This window comes from Nilaparvata lugens, chromosome 11, assembly GCF_014356525.2.
Source record: "Nilaparvata lugens isolate BPH chromosome 11, ASM1435652v1, whole genome shotgun sequence".
In the NCBI taxonomy this organism is placed as follows: domain Eukaryota; kingdom Metazoa; phylum Arthropoda; class Insecta; order Hemiptera; family Delphacidae; genus Nilaparvata; species Nilaparvata lugens.
In genome coordinates this window covers 34,646,967-34,665,872 of record NC_052514.1, presented here as the reverse complement: position 1 = coordinate 34,665,872, position 18,906 = coordinate 34,646,967, and the positions used below count along the sequence as shown (strand labels likewise).

Here is an 18,906-nt window from a genome sequence, read left to right as displayed (position 1 = left end):
CAGAGGCAAGCTGCACGGCGAATGGTTCGGAGTGCGGTACGGCACATGATTAACAGCTGATTTTTAACATTATGAAACATATGCTCATGTTCGTTGAAAGACAAGATGTTCGGAGGAAAGCACGGTTTGCTGCGCGGTTCGAGGTTCGGTTCGGCATGTGTGGACGCACCTTTAGTTGTTACAGGACATTATACAGATCACAGGCCAAAGCAACATAATAATCTATCTTCTTCTTCTTCTTCTTCTTCTTCTACCTAAGAGGCTACCCTAGAGGCTATCTAAAAGGCTAAGCCCCGACAAACTGATATCACACCACAGCCCAAATCAAACTACTAAGCCTAAAAACTTGATATTTCGCACAATTGTTTATTGTAGCCTCAAAACATCCACTACAAAAGGATTTTCAGAAATCTACCCCCCCCCCTGAGGGAGCTGGGCCCCCCAAAATTTTCACTTTTTAACCGTTCATAGCACAGCAAAGTCATGAGGAACTTTTTCGTTCAGGTATGAAAAAAATCAGATCTATGCAGAAAAATTCTAATCAGGAGCACAGGGGGGTTCAGGAGAGGACACTTCTCGAAAATTTTGATGTAAAATCACACTACAGCTCAGACTAATTGGCCTACAGGCTTAAAACTTTGCACAAATATTCTTCAAACATGCTAGACGCGCACTAAGAACGGATTTTGAGATATTTTGCCTATAGGGGTTTCAAAGGATGAAAAAGGATCCTATTAAGTAAGCTTATGGTATGGTGAACTCCATATGGAACTGAGATAATTGACACATGATATTCTAACATATGTTGTAATCATTGGAAAGCTTAGAACAATTTCATCAATTGGCTGATCGAATTGATTTTGCGTTGATTGAGAGCGCGAGCTTACCACGTGTTTTACGTGGTAAACGTTCTACAGATTTATAGTATTCCTGGTGATTGAACCAGTCTTTTTCAGCGTTGTCTATTGATAATATAGCTTAATTTACAACTAGCTTACCCAGCGAACTTCGCACCGCCAATGTATATCATGTTACACTTGACTTTATTTGGTGAATCATGAAATTTATGTGACAATCAACATGTTCATCTCAATACGGACTTCCTATGTGCTTAGTCATGCAGCATTCATTATTCCGAAAACATATTATTCTTCTCAATCAATTGGTAGTAGTATCTATCAGTAAAGTTTTCAATTGAAAAAAAAGGTTATATCAGTGTTTCAAAGAAAAATATTCAAGGTTTTCATAGTTGTAGATTGTCGATATATGGTCCAGGAAATATGCGATGTACGATGAATCACACAGAATTCCATATTTTTTCCATTTTAGGATGAATATAAGCTAAGCTAAATTCAAAAAATTGTAAATTATTCTTTCATTCTTCAGTAATTAATGAATGCAATATGAATACTATACATATATACAATACAATATATATATATATACTCTCTTTCATTAGGTGATAATTTTTTTCAACATTTTCCAGTTTCTCAATGATAGGGGAGTGATAATTTTTTGTATAGGTCTTCTAAGGAACCATTATCAACAGCTGGTACCAATCAACTACACTTCAACTCTAAACTACCGTTTTAATACCAGTACACAATAATTTATCACAGGGTGATATGTTTATTACAGCTGGTAACTTTAGATGCTAAATCATATTATCACAATATGATCTTGAATCATGATCATCTTTTCGTTCTTCAGTAGCCGCTCGGCCGAAAATTTCGAAAACATAATGTCTGTAGAATGGATTAATAAATAATTATTATTAGCCCCCCTATTAAAATTTCTGTTCTGTACATTTTTTCAAATCACTTTCAAAAAGTCATGTAGTACCTACTATTGTGTTTGAGACACTTCTGGCGCTATCATAGTTTCACCACTATTCTGTTCCACAGTCCTATCTCTTGCAGTCGTTAACTATATCTACTATATCGTTAATTATATAAAGTAAAGAGCTGGCTTATGCACTTACGCGATAGGAAAATTATTTTTGACGCATCATCACGTCTGAACTACTGGACTAATTAACTTGAAATTTTGCTTATAGATTCTTAAATAACCAAGGATGGTTATAGGCCTATTCTCAATTCTTCAAAATTTCATTACGTCAGGTTTTCATTTTGTCAAGTTTTAAAATAGATCCTTGCGAAGCACGGGTTCTTGCTAGTCAATATTATAAAATTGATGAGTATGAATCATTTGAAAAAATGAAGAAATTAACAGATATTGAGTTTAATAAGAAAGAGAATGAATTACTTTCAAAAGCTTCAAAATATAACGTCAATTTGGATAATAAAACGAATGTAATTGAAGAACAACTTTTTGATATTGAAACCTCAATAGATTCAAGAAGAGAGAGATCCAAGGTACTTTGAGGAACAATTTCGTGCAGGAACTCAGAAAAGATAACAATCTTAAGAAAAAAGAAATTTTAGTAAAAGCAAAAGAAGATATGAAAATTATTAATTCAATTTCAAAAAAATTAATTAATGGAAAAGCTATGATAACAAAAGCAGATAAAGGAAACACTACAATTATCATTAAAGAAATAGATTATAATGATAAAGTAGAATAATTAGAGAAAATAAATTTCAAACTTTAGGAAAAGACCCAACTAAAGAATATTGCAAAAATATAAATAATATTATATCAAAATGTGGAACTATTTCTAAAATAGATCAGTTTAAAATGAAAATGATTAATCCTGCCTCACCAATTTTTAGAGGTCAACCTAAAATTCACAAAGTAGGTATACGCCGTATACCTATAAGACCTGTGGTAAACTATAGAAATGCTCCAACTTATAAAGCTTGTAAATATCCGAATCAAGTACTTCCTCAAAAAATAATAATAAATGAAAATTATAATGTAACAAATTCTTACCAACTAGTTCAAAAAGTCAAGGGAATAACTATTCCAAGTCACGCAATTTTTCTATCATTTGATGTAATCAACATGTATACTTCTATCCCAACTAATGAAACTATTAACATTTTAAAGCAAAACTTGATTGAAAATTATGTGAACAGTAATGAAATAGATGATTTAATAGCATTAGCAAAAACATGCATAGATCAAAATTATTCTACTTTCAATGACAAAATTTATAAGCAAAAGGAAGGTTTAGCTATGGGATCACCATTATCAGGATACCTTGCTAACATATATATGAACAATTTGGAAAAGTCTAAAATTATGAATGATAATATATCCTTTGAGAGAAAATATCATTTATTGGTATAGATATGTTGATGATATAATATGCTTATACAATAATAATAATAATGAAACACATGAAGATTTAGAAAAATATTTAAACTCAATTTCACCTTCTATAAAATTTACTATGGAAGTTCAAAAAGAGAAAATAAATTTTTTAGACTTGGAAATAAGTAAGAGAAATGAGAAACATAATTTTAATATCTTCAGGAAACCCACGCATACAAATACTCTTATTCCAAAAGACTCTAACCATCCATGGCAGCAAAAAACAGCAGCATTCCGATCAATGATTTATAGATTGATAAATATTCCTATGTCAAAAGAAAATTATGAAAAAGAAGTGAAAATTATAAAACATTTTGCAGTAACAATGATGGATATGATACCAAATTTATTGATAAGATTATATATACACAAAAATATTAACAAATTAATACACAAAATGATAGAAATTCAGAAAATAAGGAATATATTTGTGTTCCATACAACACTATTCTCAATAAGGCAATTAGGAAGACATTTGCAAAACAATTTTATTTAGGATACAAAACAATAAATGATGCTTTTAATTTAATAAAGAAGATTTCTAATAAAAAAATACAACAAGAACAATTTAAAAAATCAGGCGTTTATAAACTGGAATGTAGTAATTGAGAAAAATTTTACATTGGTCAAACACGTAGATGTTTTCAAAAAAGGTTCAATGAACATATTCAGGCTTTAAATTCAAAAAATACTACTCAAAAATCAGCGTTTGCTGAACATTTAATTGAGAATAATCATAATTATATCAATATAAATTCTAATATGAAAATATTAAGCATTGGTAGTGAAAGTAATAAATTGAATGTAAAAGAAGAATTTTATATCTATAAAACCGCAAAATTGAATAGGAATAATTTGATAAATATAATCCAATTTGACTTAAATAATCCTATTTTTGATAAAATTAAAAATGAATAAATAAAATTAAAATTTTAAAATATAAATTTAAATTTAATAACTTTTACCAGTTATTTTTACAGTTAATGAATTTTATTTATTTTTTTTAGAACCTGAAGATGGTTTTAGAACCGAAACTAGTTGTTCAACCATTTTAAGTTTTTTTTTATAAATAAAGGGTGCTACAAGTTTTATTTGGTTTTATTAATTTAAAAGCAGCCCATTTCAATAAGTGTTCAATAACATTTTTATGACATCAATAAGATGAATAAATTCATCAAAGCAACATACATTAATTACATCAACAGCAATACAAAAATAAGAATAAATACTTCAAATCAATTCAAATGAGACATAGCAACATAAAGTCAATAACATGAAGTATTAATACATTTTAGTCAAAATTAATCATTGTAATATTTTTATATTCATTGTCTTTTTATACATAATTATTTTTAGTGCACTACCCTATACTAAAAAAAGCAGCCTACCTAATACTCATGAGTATGTGAACTACCGGTATTCAAATACAATTTATATTAGGCCAACTAATATTAATTACCAATTTTTAGTGTTCTTTATTAAATGGAATAAGTGATGTAAGTGATTTAACCTATGATATCTTATTATTTATTTAATTACAAAAGCTTTTTGAATTTCAATTGAAATTTATGTCATTGACCTCTGAACATTCTAGTTTTGTCACATGGTCGTCGAAATACTTAATTATTACCACATGCTCTACTTTCTAACATTCCTGGTTGAAAGAACCATCCTTGAAAAATGCTGGTCGTCATTCTACGAAACATGCCATTCAAACTACCCATTCACAATTAGGCATTCATGCATGAGTTCTAACAATGGGCCTGTCCTTTCTGATCCTCTGGTGGTCTATAATACCTGGGAACGCTAAATAGGTCTACTAAGAAATATTATAGGTACTCAAAATTGAGGAGAAGGCTTCGAAATTAATGACCACCCTGAAACTGAATGTTGGAGAGGTCATTCACCCACGGTAGGGTAGCATATTTGGTGCAAACATATTGCCCATAGACTGTCAATATGCCTAGCTGGCAACAAATTTGTTTCACCGAGTCCCTCCTTTTTATTATGTTCATGATAATAAATTCTCAGTGCTCTTTTCTGCTGAACTAATATTTTGTCCAAGTTTTTTTTCGATGTGCAGCCATGGATACACAGGCCATAAGCTATATTGGAATGAACCAATGCATAGTAAATTGCTTTCAGAGCATTCAGCCCACACACATTGGTCATATGCCTAAGAGCAAACAGGCCTGGTGATATTTTCTTCAGCACATGATTGACATGCTTGTTCCAAGACAAATGTTCATCAATCACCAAACCTAGGAATTTTGTGCTAGTTAAATGCTCTAAAATGTTATCATCTAATATAATGTTTGGACTTGAAACACTTCTGCACTGCCTAGTTGAGAAAGGGACTACAACTGACTTATTGAGATTTAGGAGGAGATTTCGGCTGTTCAGAAATTTATTGATTGCTTTTAGACCCTGGGCAGATGATTTCTCCACATCCTGTACTGTCTTACCCGTAAAAATAATGTGGCATCGTCCGCATAAAGACAAACAGATGCCTGTCCTCGGATCACCTCAGGTAACCCCTTAATGTAACATAGAAACAGTAAAGGGCCTAATATTGAAACTTGCGAGACGCCGTAATGGAGACTTTTGAGCTCAGATTGATACTTCATTTTATAGTTAATTGAAGGGGTTACATCAATCCTCTCCAATTCCACATATTGTTCTCTTCCCTTCAAGTAGGATGAGAACCAGGGCAGCTCTTTCCCCAGCACTCCCATGCCCTTGAGTGACTCTAATAAAGCATCATGATCGACACTGTCGAATGCACGTGTCAAATGCACGCCTCTGGGCACATAATTATGTGCTCTACAACCCGAGACCAGATAGAGCGCTCTATTTCTCGTAGATTTCCAAGCGCACCTGATAACAATAGGCCTACTCCTTGCATTTCAAAAACACCTACATTTTTAGTTTTATCCATCATCAGTAGCTTCATTGTCTTTGGATTGAGATTTCCCACATTGATATAGGTTTCTAAGATCATATTTTATCAGAATCACCCGTTAGATGCACTAACTTTCAGTATTTAATATAGAAGTCTCTCCACTAGTAAATAGAAAACTTTTTTATTTGGAACAGATGCTAAGCAAGGTAGTCCAGTCAACGAAAGATATAGAGGGAAAAGTTTGCAACACAATTTTTGACCTCGCAGCTCTTTTGAGGATAGTAAGGGGGTGAACATATTGGAAGTACTTACTCCTACCCCCTGTGCTTGTGCTCAAGGAATGAGGGTGGTTTAAATTTTTTTCCATTTCCGGCTTTCACGCATGTATCTTGGAAACAATGCATTTCAGCGACATGACTAACTGAACAAAAATGAAGCTGTATAAAAATTCGCCATTTTCTCTATTGATAATCAATTTCATCAACTAACTGAAAAAAGTACTTCAATTTCCATGAATTAATAGATCTATATAAATCTAAAGTGTAGGTCACATCTGAATTCACAAAGAGTTCGATTCTTGTTGGCAAGATAGATGTTATTCAATGCAGAAATCATTGTTATTTTACTAAAAGATAGGATAAAATGAATAGTTCTCTTCCAGGGGGAGTTTTGACAACCAACAAAACTCATTTCTCATTTGAAGAAATAATATCAAAAAGGTGCATAGGACCTTACTTTTTTGTTCAGCTTGCCAAAATACCCCTCATTTCAATATTAAAATTTTCGACTGACTGTACAGTGAGTCAATCATTCTATCAAGGCTTGAATAATTTTGAAATTTTAATTAAATAAAAATGGTAGAGAATAATTATCATGTAGGTGTTATTAACACCTTTATTTAAAGACATATTAACTGCATGCGTTTTCATATTGCCGATACAGCATTGATGAAACTGTAGACGTTTATTTAGCAGTCTCAAAAAACTGTTCTAGCTGAAAAATTAACAATACAATGCCACGTGTAGGCTTATACATTCCATCAGGAAAACGAAGTTCAAAACTATGGTTCTCCTAAACATATGTTTTTGAGATAATTTCTTTGATGCAGCTGTTTCACATTCACCATTACAAATTATACAGAGTTTGTGAAAATAAAATTTTCAGAAAGTTCCTCATGACTTTGCTGTGCAATGAGCGGTTAAAAAGTACAAAATTTTGGGGGGGGGCCCCAGCTCCCTCAGGGGGGCAAATTTCTGAAAATCCTTTCTTAGTGGATGTTTTCAGGCTACCATAAACAATCGTGAAAAATCTCAACTTTTTAGGCTCAGTAGTTTGGGCTGTGGTGTGATTTCAGTCTGTAGGGGCTTAGCCTTTTATAAGTATAGAGAAGAGATTTGAGTCAATATTTTCCTTTGAACAATGTATTAAGCATTGGTAGTGAAAGTAATAAATTGAATGTAAAAGAAGAATTTTATATCTATAAAACAGCAAAATTGAATAGGAATAATTTAATAAATATAATCCAATTTGACTTAAATAATCCTATTTTTGATAAAATTAAAAATGAATAAATAAAATTAAAATTTCAAAATATAAATTTAATAACTTTTACCATAAATAATTAGTCATATGAATTTGAAGTTTTATATCAATTAGTAAACAGTTATTGAATTTTATTTATTTATTTTAGAACCTGAAGATGGTTTTAGAACCGAAACTAGTTGTTCAACTATTTTAAGTTTTTTAATAAATAAGGGGTGCTACAAGTTTCATTTTGTTTTATTAATTTAAAAGCAGCCCATTTCAATAAGTGTTTTATAAAATGGCTAATCAACCTTATTACATAAAAAAGTGGAAATATCTTTTATTGAAGATGGCTAAGGTAAAAGAAGACATATCATTCAATAAGGTATATTTAAAGAAGAGAATTATTCCTAAATATATTCAAATAACAACTAAATCTAAATCTATAGCTGCTTTGAAAACAATAAATACAGCAAAACGTATTTGGCTTAAGGAAGAGGTAAATTATTTATACTCAAAACTTAGAAAGCTTAAAATTGAAAGTTCAATTCGAAAGTTTAATCGACTTCACGCATGACTTATCTTGATTAGGCCTACTATAGACACGCTTCCAAGCATTTATTGTACTAGAAATTTTATTAATATAATGGGAGTGGACGTTAAATGATGGAAGGATGAAAATAAATAATAGCAAGCAGAGAGAGAGAGCAAGAAGGAAAAAGAAGGAAGAAGGAGGAGAAGACAAAAGAAGAAACTGGAGAGTAGAAGAAGAAGAGGAAGAAGAAGTAGAGGAAGAGAATTAGGAAGAGGAAGAGGAAGAAGAAGAAGAGAAGAAGAAGAAGAAGAAGGAGGAGAAAAAGAAAAAGAAGAAGTAGTAGTTTTAGTGGTAAATTTGGAAGAAAAATGGAAAATCAGAAGAAGAAGATGTAGCTAGAAAATAATAAGACTTGAAGAACTCTGAGAAAGATAAATAGAATAAGAAGGAGAGGGATTTAAGGGAACAAAGCAAGAAAAGAGGAGAAAGAAAAAAAGGAGAAAGGTGGGAGGAAAACGAAATTAGATAGAGGAAGAGTAGAAAGAGGATGGAGGAATTAGAGGATGTGGAGGTGAAGAATAGGGAGCAATTTGAGGCGCAAGAAGGAGAAGAAGAAGAAGGAGATGAAGAAGAAGGAGATGAAGAAGAAGGAGATGAAGAAGAAGGAGAAGAAGAAGAAGAGAAGAAGAAGAAGAAGAAGAAGAAGAAGAAGAAGAAGAAGAAGAAGAAGAAGAAGAAGAAGAAGAAGAAGAAGAAGAAAAAGAAGAAGAAGAAGAAGAAGAAGAAGAAGAGAAGAAGAAGAAGAAGAAGAAGAAGAAGAAGAAGGAGAAGAAAAAGAAGAAGAAGAAGAAGAAGAAGAAGAAGAAGAAGAGGAAGATGTAGAATAAGAACGAAAGTTATGTGATCGGAATTATAATCATAATTTCATTAATACAGAATTAGTTGAATGAATTGTCGATGTACTGAGTTCTTGGTCAACAATAATTCAATATTGGTATTCATCCAATCATTATTTTTTTCAGAAGTTATTTCATTTGAATTGGAAAATATTTATAAGCTCCTATCAATTTATCAATCGTAACAATGAATTCTTCAAAACATGAATTTAATCAAATAAAAAATTGCCCAAACTGTATTCATGTTCGCATGTTTTCTTTTTTGTGATGGATAGCCAGAATATTGTGGAGAAAGTTGCACGGCGAATTGTAATCGAGGGCGCTGATTGGCTGAAAAGTTCAGCGTTCGGAGTGAGGTGAGGCGAGCAGTTAGAACAGAGGCAAGCTGCACGGCGAATGGTTCGGAGTGCGGTACGGCACATGATTAACAGCTGATTTTTAACATTATGAAACATATGCTCATGTTCGTTGAAAGACAAGATGTTCGGAGGAAAGCACGGTTTGCTGCGCGGTTCGAGGTTCGGTTCGGCATGTGTGGACGCACCTTTAGTTGTTACAGGACATTATACAGATCACAGGCCAAAGCAACATAATAATCTATCTTCTTCTTCTTCTTCTTCTTCTTCTTCTACCTAAGAGGCTACCCTAGAGGCTATCTAAAAGGCTAAGCCCCGACAAACTGATATCACACCACAGCCCAAATCAAACTACTAAGCCTAAAAACTTGATATTTCGCACAATTGTTTATTGTAGCCTCAAAACATCCACTACAAAAGGATTTTCAGAAATCTACCCCCCCCCCTGAGGGAGCTGGGCCCCCCAAAATTTTCACTTTTTAACCGTTCATAGCACAGCAAAGTCATGAGGAACTTTTTCGTTCAGGTATGAAAAAAATCAGATCTATGCAGAAAAATTCTAATCAGGAGCACAGGGGGGTTCAGGAGAGGACACTTCTCGAAAATTTTGATGTAAAATCACACTACAGCTCAGACTAATTGGCCTACAGGCTTAAAACTTTGCACAAATATTCTTCAAACATGCTAGACGCGCACTAAGAACGGATTTTGAGATATTTTGCCTATAGGGGTTTCAAAGGATGAAAAAGGATCCTATTAAGTAAGCTTATGGTATGGTGAACTCCATATGGAACTGAGATAATTGACACATGATATTCTAACATATGTTGTAATCATTGGAAAGCTTAGAACAATTTCATCAATTGGCTGATCGAATTGATTTTGCGTTGATTGAGAGCGCGAGCTTACCACGTGTTTTACGTGGTAAACGTTCTACAGATTTATAGTATTCCTGGTGATTGAACCAGTCTTTTTCAGCGTTGTCTATTGATAATATAGCTTAATTTACAACTAGCTTACCCAGCGAACTTCGCACCGCCAATGTATATCATGTTACACTTGACTTTATTTGGTGAATCATGAAATTTATGTGACAATCAACATGTTCATCTCAATACGGACTTCCTATGTGCTTAGTCATGCAGCATTCATTATTCCGAAAACATATTATTCTTCTCAATCAATTGGTAGTAGTATCTATCAGTAAAGTTTTCAATTGAAAAAAAAGGTTATATCAGTGTTTCAAAGAAAAATATTCAAGGTTTTCATAGTTGTAGATTGTCGATATATGGTCCAGGAAATATGCGATGTACGATGAATCACACAGAATTCCATATTTTTTCCATTTTAGGATGAATATAAGCTAAGCTAAATTCAAAAAATTGTAAATTATTCTTTCATTCTTCAGTAATTAATGAATGCAATATGAATACTATACATATATACAATACAATATATATATATATATACTCTCTTTCATTAGGTGATAATTTTTTTCAACATTTTCCAGTTTCTCAATGATAGGGGAGTGATAATTTTTTGTATAGGTCTTCTAAGGAACCATTATCAACAGCTGGTACCAATCAACTACACTTCAACTCTAAACTACCGTTTTAATACCAGTACACAATAATTTATCACAGGGTGATATGTTTATTACAGCTGGTAACTTTAGATGCTAAATCATATTATCACAATATGATCTTGAATCATGATCATCTTTTCGTTCTTCAGTAGCCGCTCGGCCGAAAATTTCGAAAACATAATGTCTGTAGAATGGATTAATAAATAATTATTATTAGCCCCCCTATTAAAATTTCTGTTCTGTACATTTTTTCAAATCACTTTCAAAAAGTCATGTAGTACCTACTATTGTGTTTGAGACACTTCTGGCGCTATCATAGTTTCACCACTATTCTGTTCCACAGTCCTATCTCTTGCAGTCGTTAACTATATCTACTATATCGTTAATTATATAAAGTAAAGAGCTGGCTTATGCACTTACGGGATAGGAAAATTATTTTTGACGCATCATCACGTCTGAACTACTGGACTAATTAACTTGAAATTTTGCTTATAGATTCTTAAATAACCAAGGATGGTTATAGGCCTATTCTCAATTCTTCAAAATTTCATTACGTCAGGTTTTCATTTTGTCAAGTTTTAAAATAGATCCTTGCGAAGCACGGGTTCTTGCTAGTCAATATTATAAAATTGATGAGTATGAATCATTTGAAAAAATGAAGAAATTAACAGATATTGAGTTTAATAAGAAAGAGAATGAATTACTTTCAAAAGCTTCAAAATATAACGTCAATTTGGATAATAAAACGAATGTAATTGAAGAACAACTTTTTGATATTGAAACCTCAATAGATTCAAGAAGAGAGAGATCCAAGGTACTTTGAGGAACAATTTCGTGCAGGAACTCAGAAAAGATAACAATCTTAAGAAAAAAGAAATTTTAGTAAAAGCAAAAGAAGATATGAAAATTATTAATTCAATTTCAAAAAAATTAATTAATGGAAAAGCTATGATAACAAAAGCAGATAAAGGAAACACTACAATTATCATTAAAGAAATAGATTATAATGATAAAGTAGAATAATTAGAGAAAATAAATTTCAAACTTTAGGAAAAGACCCAACTAAAGAATATTGCAAAAATATAAATAATATTATATCAAAATGTGGAACTATTTCTAAAATAGATCAGTTTAAAATGAAAATGATTAATCCTGCCTCACCAATTTTTAGAGGTCAACCTAAAATTCACAAAGTAGGTATACCCAGTAGCGGCTCGTGATCTTCTAGCTTGGGGGTTCAACCTCATGATCTATTGGAGAGAAAGGTCAATAGGATATAGAGTATTGCACATAATCAAGTGTAAACGTGATCGATAATAATTACACCCCAAAGGTTGAGCTTATTTTCTACAAATATAAATTTTTTGTCCTGTTCATATTTTTCTTGTTTGATTTTTACTTCGAGAGTTGGTCACCATTATGTTTTATTTTACACCTACCCTCAATATTAATATTGTTTGTATTTAACAAATACTGAACCTCATTCATATTTCTTCATCAAAATGCTGTTACGGTAACACAATAAATTATATTCACACTCTCACTAAAAGAAAATGAACACACTAGAAATACTCACGAATACACAAAACACACTAGAAATTACTATATTCTTCTACACGCAAAACAAATTTATATAACGAAAAATGCAGTGAGATCTATCACAACTGTAAACAGTGTATACCCGTAACCATACCGTATAACCTCAAAACTGTCATGCTTAGGCTACTTCTTGTTTACCGCTTTTTTACTGTTTACTGCCACCAAATTTAAATTTATTGGTTATAAGCAAGTTCAAGATGGCACTGTATCTGTATCACGAATACTCACGATTCATTCCGAGGTTTACCGAATGCCTCACTTGCCTCGGCTAGGTTCGGCTACTCTCGGATGAACTCGTGCAAACTTGGTTCACACAGGATTGTGAACCAAATCCGTGCTAGCAAACCGATTCCCCTCCTCCGTTCCACTACCATACCCAGCCCTGTTTCTGGGTTCACATCGGGAAATGAACACTGCTTTCCATCTCCACCATTCCATCGTCATTCCATTCGGTGCTGTTTCAAGCAAGCCACTCCGGGCTCTCAGGCACCGGCCGCAAAACATCGACATTAAGTTTACATAGATGAAAAATGTTGTGATGTAATTTAATGAGTATAAAATAGAAATATAATTATTTGAGTTGCAAATTCATCATTGTATAGGAAGTTGATTCAATTCTGGGGGTTCAATGAACCATTGAACACATAGGACGAGCCGCCACTGGGTATACCTATAAGACCTGTGGTAAACTATAGAAATGCTCCAACTTATAAAGCTTGTAAATATCCGAATCAAGTACTTCCTCAAAAAATAATAATAAATGAAAATTATAATGTAACAAATTCTTACCAACTAGTTCAAAAAGTCAAGGGAATAACTATTCCAAGTCACGCAATTTTTCTATCATTTGATGTAGTCAACATGTATACTTCTATCCCAACTAATGAAACTATTAACATTTTAAAGCAAAACTTGATTGAAAATTATGTGAACAGTAATGAAATAGATGATTTAATAGCATTAGCAAAAACATGCATAGATCAAAATTATTCTACTTTCAATGACAAAATTTATAAGCAAAAGGAAGGTTTAGCTATGGGATCACCATTATCAGGATACCTTGCTAACATATATATGAACAATTTGGAAAAGTCTAAAATTATGAATGATAATAATAATCCTTTGAGAGAAAATATCATTTATTGGTATAGATATGTTGATGATATAATATGCTTATACAATAATAATAATAATGAAACACATGAAGATTTAGAAAAATATTTAAACTCAATTTCACCTTCTATAAAATTTACTATGGAAGTTCAAAAAGAGAAAATAAATTTTTTAGACTTGGAAATAAGTAAGAGAAATGAGAAACATAATTTTAATATCTTCAGGAAACCCACGCATACAAATACTCTTATTCCAAAAGACTCTAACCATCCATGGCAGCAAAAAACAGCAGCATTCCGATCAATGATTTATAGATTGATAAATATTCCTATGTCAAAAGAAAATTATGAAAAAGAAGTGAAAATTATAAAACATTTTGCAGTAACAAATGATGGATATGATACCAAATTTATTGATAAGATTATATATACACAAAAATATTAACAAATTAATACACAAAATGATAGAAATTCAGAAAATAAGGAATATATTTGTGTTCCATACAACACTATTCTCAATAAGGCAATTAGGAAGACATTTGCAAAACAATTTTATTTAGGATACAAAACAATAAATGATGCTTTTAATTTAATAAAGAAGATTTCTAATAAAAAAATACAACAAGAACAATTTAAAAAATCAGGCGTTTATAAACTGGAATGTAGTAATTGAGAAAAATTTTACATTGGTCAAACACGTAGATGTTTTCAAAAAAGGTTCAATGAACATATTCAGGCTTTAAATTCAAAAAATACTACTCAAAAATCAGCGTTTGCTGAACATTTAATTGAGAATAATCATAATTATATCAATATAAATTCTAATATGAAAATATTAAGCATTGGTAGTGAAAGTAATAAATTGAATGTAAAAGAAGAATTTTATATCTATAAAACCGCAAAATTGAATAGGAATAATTTGATAAATATAATCCAATTTGACTTAAATAATCCTATTTTTGATAAAATTAAAAATGAATAAATAAAATTAAAATTTTAAAATATAAATTTAAATTTAATAACTTTTACCAGTTATTTTTACAGTTATTGAATTTTATTTATTTTTTTTAGAACCTGAAGATGGTTTTAGAACCGAAACTAGTTGTTCAACCATTTTAAGTTTTTTTTATAAATAAAGGGTGCTACAAGTTTTATTTGGTTTTATTAATTTAAAAGCAGCCCATTTCAATAAGTGTTCAATAACATTTTTATGACATCAATAAGATGAATAAATTCATCAAAGCAACATACATTAATTACATCAACAGCAATACAAAAATAAGAATAAATACTTCAAATCAATTCAAATGAGACATAGCAACATAAAGTCAATAACATGAAGTATTAATACATTTTAGTCAAAATTAATCATTGTAATATTTTTATATTCATTGTCTTTTTATACATAATTATTTTTAGTGCACTACCCTATACTAAAAAAAGCAGCCTACCTAATACTCATGAGTATGTGAACTACCGGTATTCAAATACAATTTATATTAGGCCAACTAATATTAAATTACCAATTTTTAGTGTTCTTTATTAAATGGAATAAGTGATGTAAGTGATTTAACCTATGATATCTTATTATTTATTTAATTACAAAAGCTTTTTGAATTTCAATTGAAATTTATGTCATTGACCTCTGAACATTCTAGTTTTGTCACATGGTCGTCGAAATACTTAATTATTACCACATGCTCTACTTTCTAACATTCCTGGTTGAAAGAACCATCCTTGAAAAATGCTGGTCGTCATTCTACGAAACATGCCATTCAAACTACCCATTCACAATTAGGCATTCATGCATGAGTTCTAACAATGGGCCTGTCCTTTCTGATCCTCTGGTGGTCTATAATACCTGGGAACGCTAAATAGGTCTACTAAGAAATATTATAGGTACTCAAAATTGAGGAGAAGGCTTCGAAATTAATGACCACCCTGAAACTGAATGTTGGAGAGGTCATTCACCCACGGTAGGGTAGCATATTTGGTGCAAACATATTGCCCATAGACTGTCAATATGCCTAGCTGGCAACAAATTTGTTTCACCGAGTCCCTCCTTTTTATTATGTTCATGATAATAAATTCTCAGTGCTCTTTTCTGCTGAACTAATATTTTGTCCAAGTTTTTTTTCGATGTGCAGCCATGGATACACAGGCCATAAGCTATATTGGAATGAACCAATGCATAGTAAATTGCTTTCAGAGCATTCAGCCCACACACATTGGTCATATGCCTAAGAGCAAACAGGCCTGGTGATATTTTCTTCAGCACATGATTGACATGCTTGTTCCAAGACAAATGTTCATCAATCACCAAACCTAGGAATTTTGTGCTAGTTAAATGCTCTAAAATGTTATCATCTAATATAATGTTTGGACTTGAAACACTTCTGCACTGCCTAGTTGAGAAAGGGACTACAACTGACTTATTGAGATTTAGGAGGAGATTTCGGCTGTTCAGAAATTTATTGATTGCTTTTAGACCCTGGGCAGATGATTTCTCCACATCCTGTACTGTCTTACCCGTAAAAATAATGTTGGCATCGTCCGCATAAAGACAAACAGATGCCTGTCCTCGGATCACCTCAGGTAACCCCTTAATGTAACATAGAAACAGTAAAGGGCCTAATATTGAAACTTGCGAGACGCCGTAATGGAGACTTTTGAGCTCAGATTGATACTTCATTTTATAGTTAATTGAAGGGGTTACATCAATCCTCTCCAATTCCACATATTGTTCTCTTCCCTTCAAGTAGGATGAGAACCAGGGCAGCTCTTTCCCCAGCACTCCCATGCCCTTGAGTGACTCTAATAAAGCATCATGATCGACACTGTCGAATGCACGTGTCAAATGCACGCCTCTGGGCACATAATTATGTGCTCTACAACCCGAGACCAGATAGAGCGCTCTATTTCTCGTAGATTTCCAAGCGCACCTGATAACAATAGGCCTACTCCTTGCATTTCAAAAACACCTACATTTTTAGCTTTATCCATCATCAGTAGCTTCATTGTCTTTGGATTGAGATTTCCCACATTGATATAGGTTTCTAAGATCATATTTTATCAGAATCACCCGTTAGATGCACTAACTTTCAGTATTTAATATAGAAGTCTCTCCACTAGTAAATAGAAAACTTTTTTATTTGGAACAGATGCTAAGCAAGGTAGTCCAGTCAACGAAAGATATAGAGGGAAAAGTTTGCAACACAATTTTTGACCTCGCAGCTCTTTTGAGGATAGTAAGGGGGTGAACATATTGGAAGTACTTACTCCTACCCCCTGTGCTAAGGGGGTGAGGATGGTTTGAAAGTACCATATTCTGGTTTTTTGCACATTATCTCGAACAATATGCATCTTTCAGAATTTTTTGTCAAATAGAAAATTAAAGCTTGCAGATTAGCATACAATCTTTACTTGTAACATTTTCCTATATCTCTCCCAGTTTTCTAGGTATGAGCTCTGGAAGGTGTTACATTTTTTAAGAAAACCCCTTCAGGCTCCGATTTTTCATCTTCTTAACGATTAAATCTGTGCTAATTTTATTATGAGCTCATAGATTATTCTCTTGAAATTCAAGTATTTTTTCACTATTTTTCGCATCTCCCTACGATTGTTGCAGCCGTTATAGTGATGAGTGTAGAATCTTCAGTTTAACAGAAATAGATCAATAAATTGTCAGAGAAATTTGGAACGAACATTTGAAACATAATATTTGACTCCGCAGCTTTGTTTTGACTGGTTGACCGAGCGAAGTGAGGTCTAAGATTCAAGTCAACGGTATTGCATTTCTCTATATGTTTAGATGTTCATATGTTTAAATTTTTAAATTTTTAAATGTTTGAATGTTTAAATGTTTAAATTTTCTAATTTTCAAATTTTCAAATTTTCAAATTTTCAAATGTTCAAATGTTGAAATGTTGATATGCTGCACATTCACGCCGAAACAAAGCTATAGATTTCCATGAAATTTGACAGATATATTGTTCTATTTTAAATTGCATGTCGACGTATATACGAGGTTTATGGAAATCTTGTATTCCAAGGATAAAATATAAGGAAAAGGAGCCTCCTTCATACGCCAATATTGGAGTAAACGTTAGATTATAGAATTATTCATCATAAATCAGTTGTGGAGTGGAATATAAATTGCATGTCATGACGCAAGCAATTCTAAATCTCAATGTAGCTTGGTAAAAAATCAGCTGCTGTCTTGACTATTAATTGCATGCCTCAATGAATGCAATTTTCATGCAATATTAAATGAACTATTGATTGCATTTAATAACGCATGCAATTTATAACCAAAATAACATAGTAATATCTCTCGATCTTTCTCTGCTTTGAACTCGGCCTGTCCTGTTGCCAGTATATCTTGGAGGAGATTAGCTTTTGATGATAGCATTTTTGATACACCAACCCCAACAGCCATCAGCCGTTTCCACACCGATATCTCGCCGACACAACATACAGACAGGATTTACTCTGATGGACAGTATAAGAGGAGGCTGTGATTTATAACTGCACGTGGTCCACTGTTCACAGAACTACTAGTTAGAAGGTAAACATTAAAACATATCAAACGTCCTCATCCCTACCCCTTGTGCTCAAGGAATGAGGGTGGTTTAAATTTTTTTCCATTTCCGGCTTTCACGCATGTATCTTGGAAACAATGCATTTCAGCGACATGACTAACTGAACAAAAATGAAGCTGTATAAAAATTCGCTACAAGTTTTGTTCAGTAGAGTTTTATGATGTATCCTTTATTTTTCGAGATATCCACTTTCAAGAGTGTAAAATCTTTGAAAAGACAGTTTTTCTTCCAACTTTTTGCAGTTTCATGGTGTTTTACTCAACAATGCATTGAAAAAATAAGTACCTACTGAACGTTGGGCTGTAGAGGATTCAATTCTCTTCAATTTGATGTATCATATCAAAATCATAATAATAATTGTCCGAAAATGTTTTGTTTGGATAGATTTATGAGTTAGCCTGTGATACACCCAATATTACAACGTTTTTTCAGCATTGTTTTAGGCAACTGGTGATTCAAACGAGACTGAAAGTATGTATTGACTATTTTACGGGGGGGATTCAGTCAAGGCTGTGTGCAA

General features: G+C 32.3%; 1 protein-coding gene across 2 annotated transcripts in view; it reads right to left on the bottom strand.

Moving 5' to 3' along the window:
• Positions 1-18,906, bottom strand: part of LOC111053061 — a 220,868-nt gene that overhangs the window by 182,194 nt on the left and 19,768 nt on the right. The window lies entirely within an intron of this gene.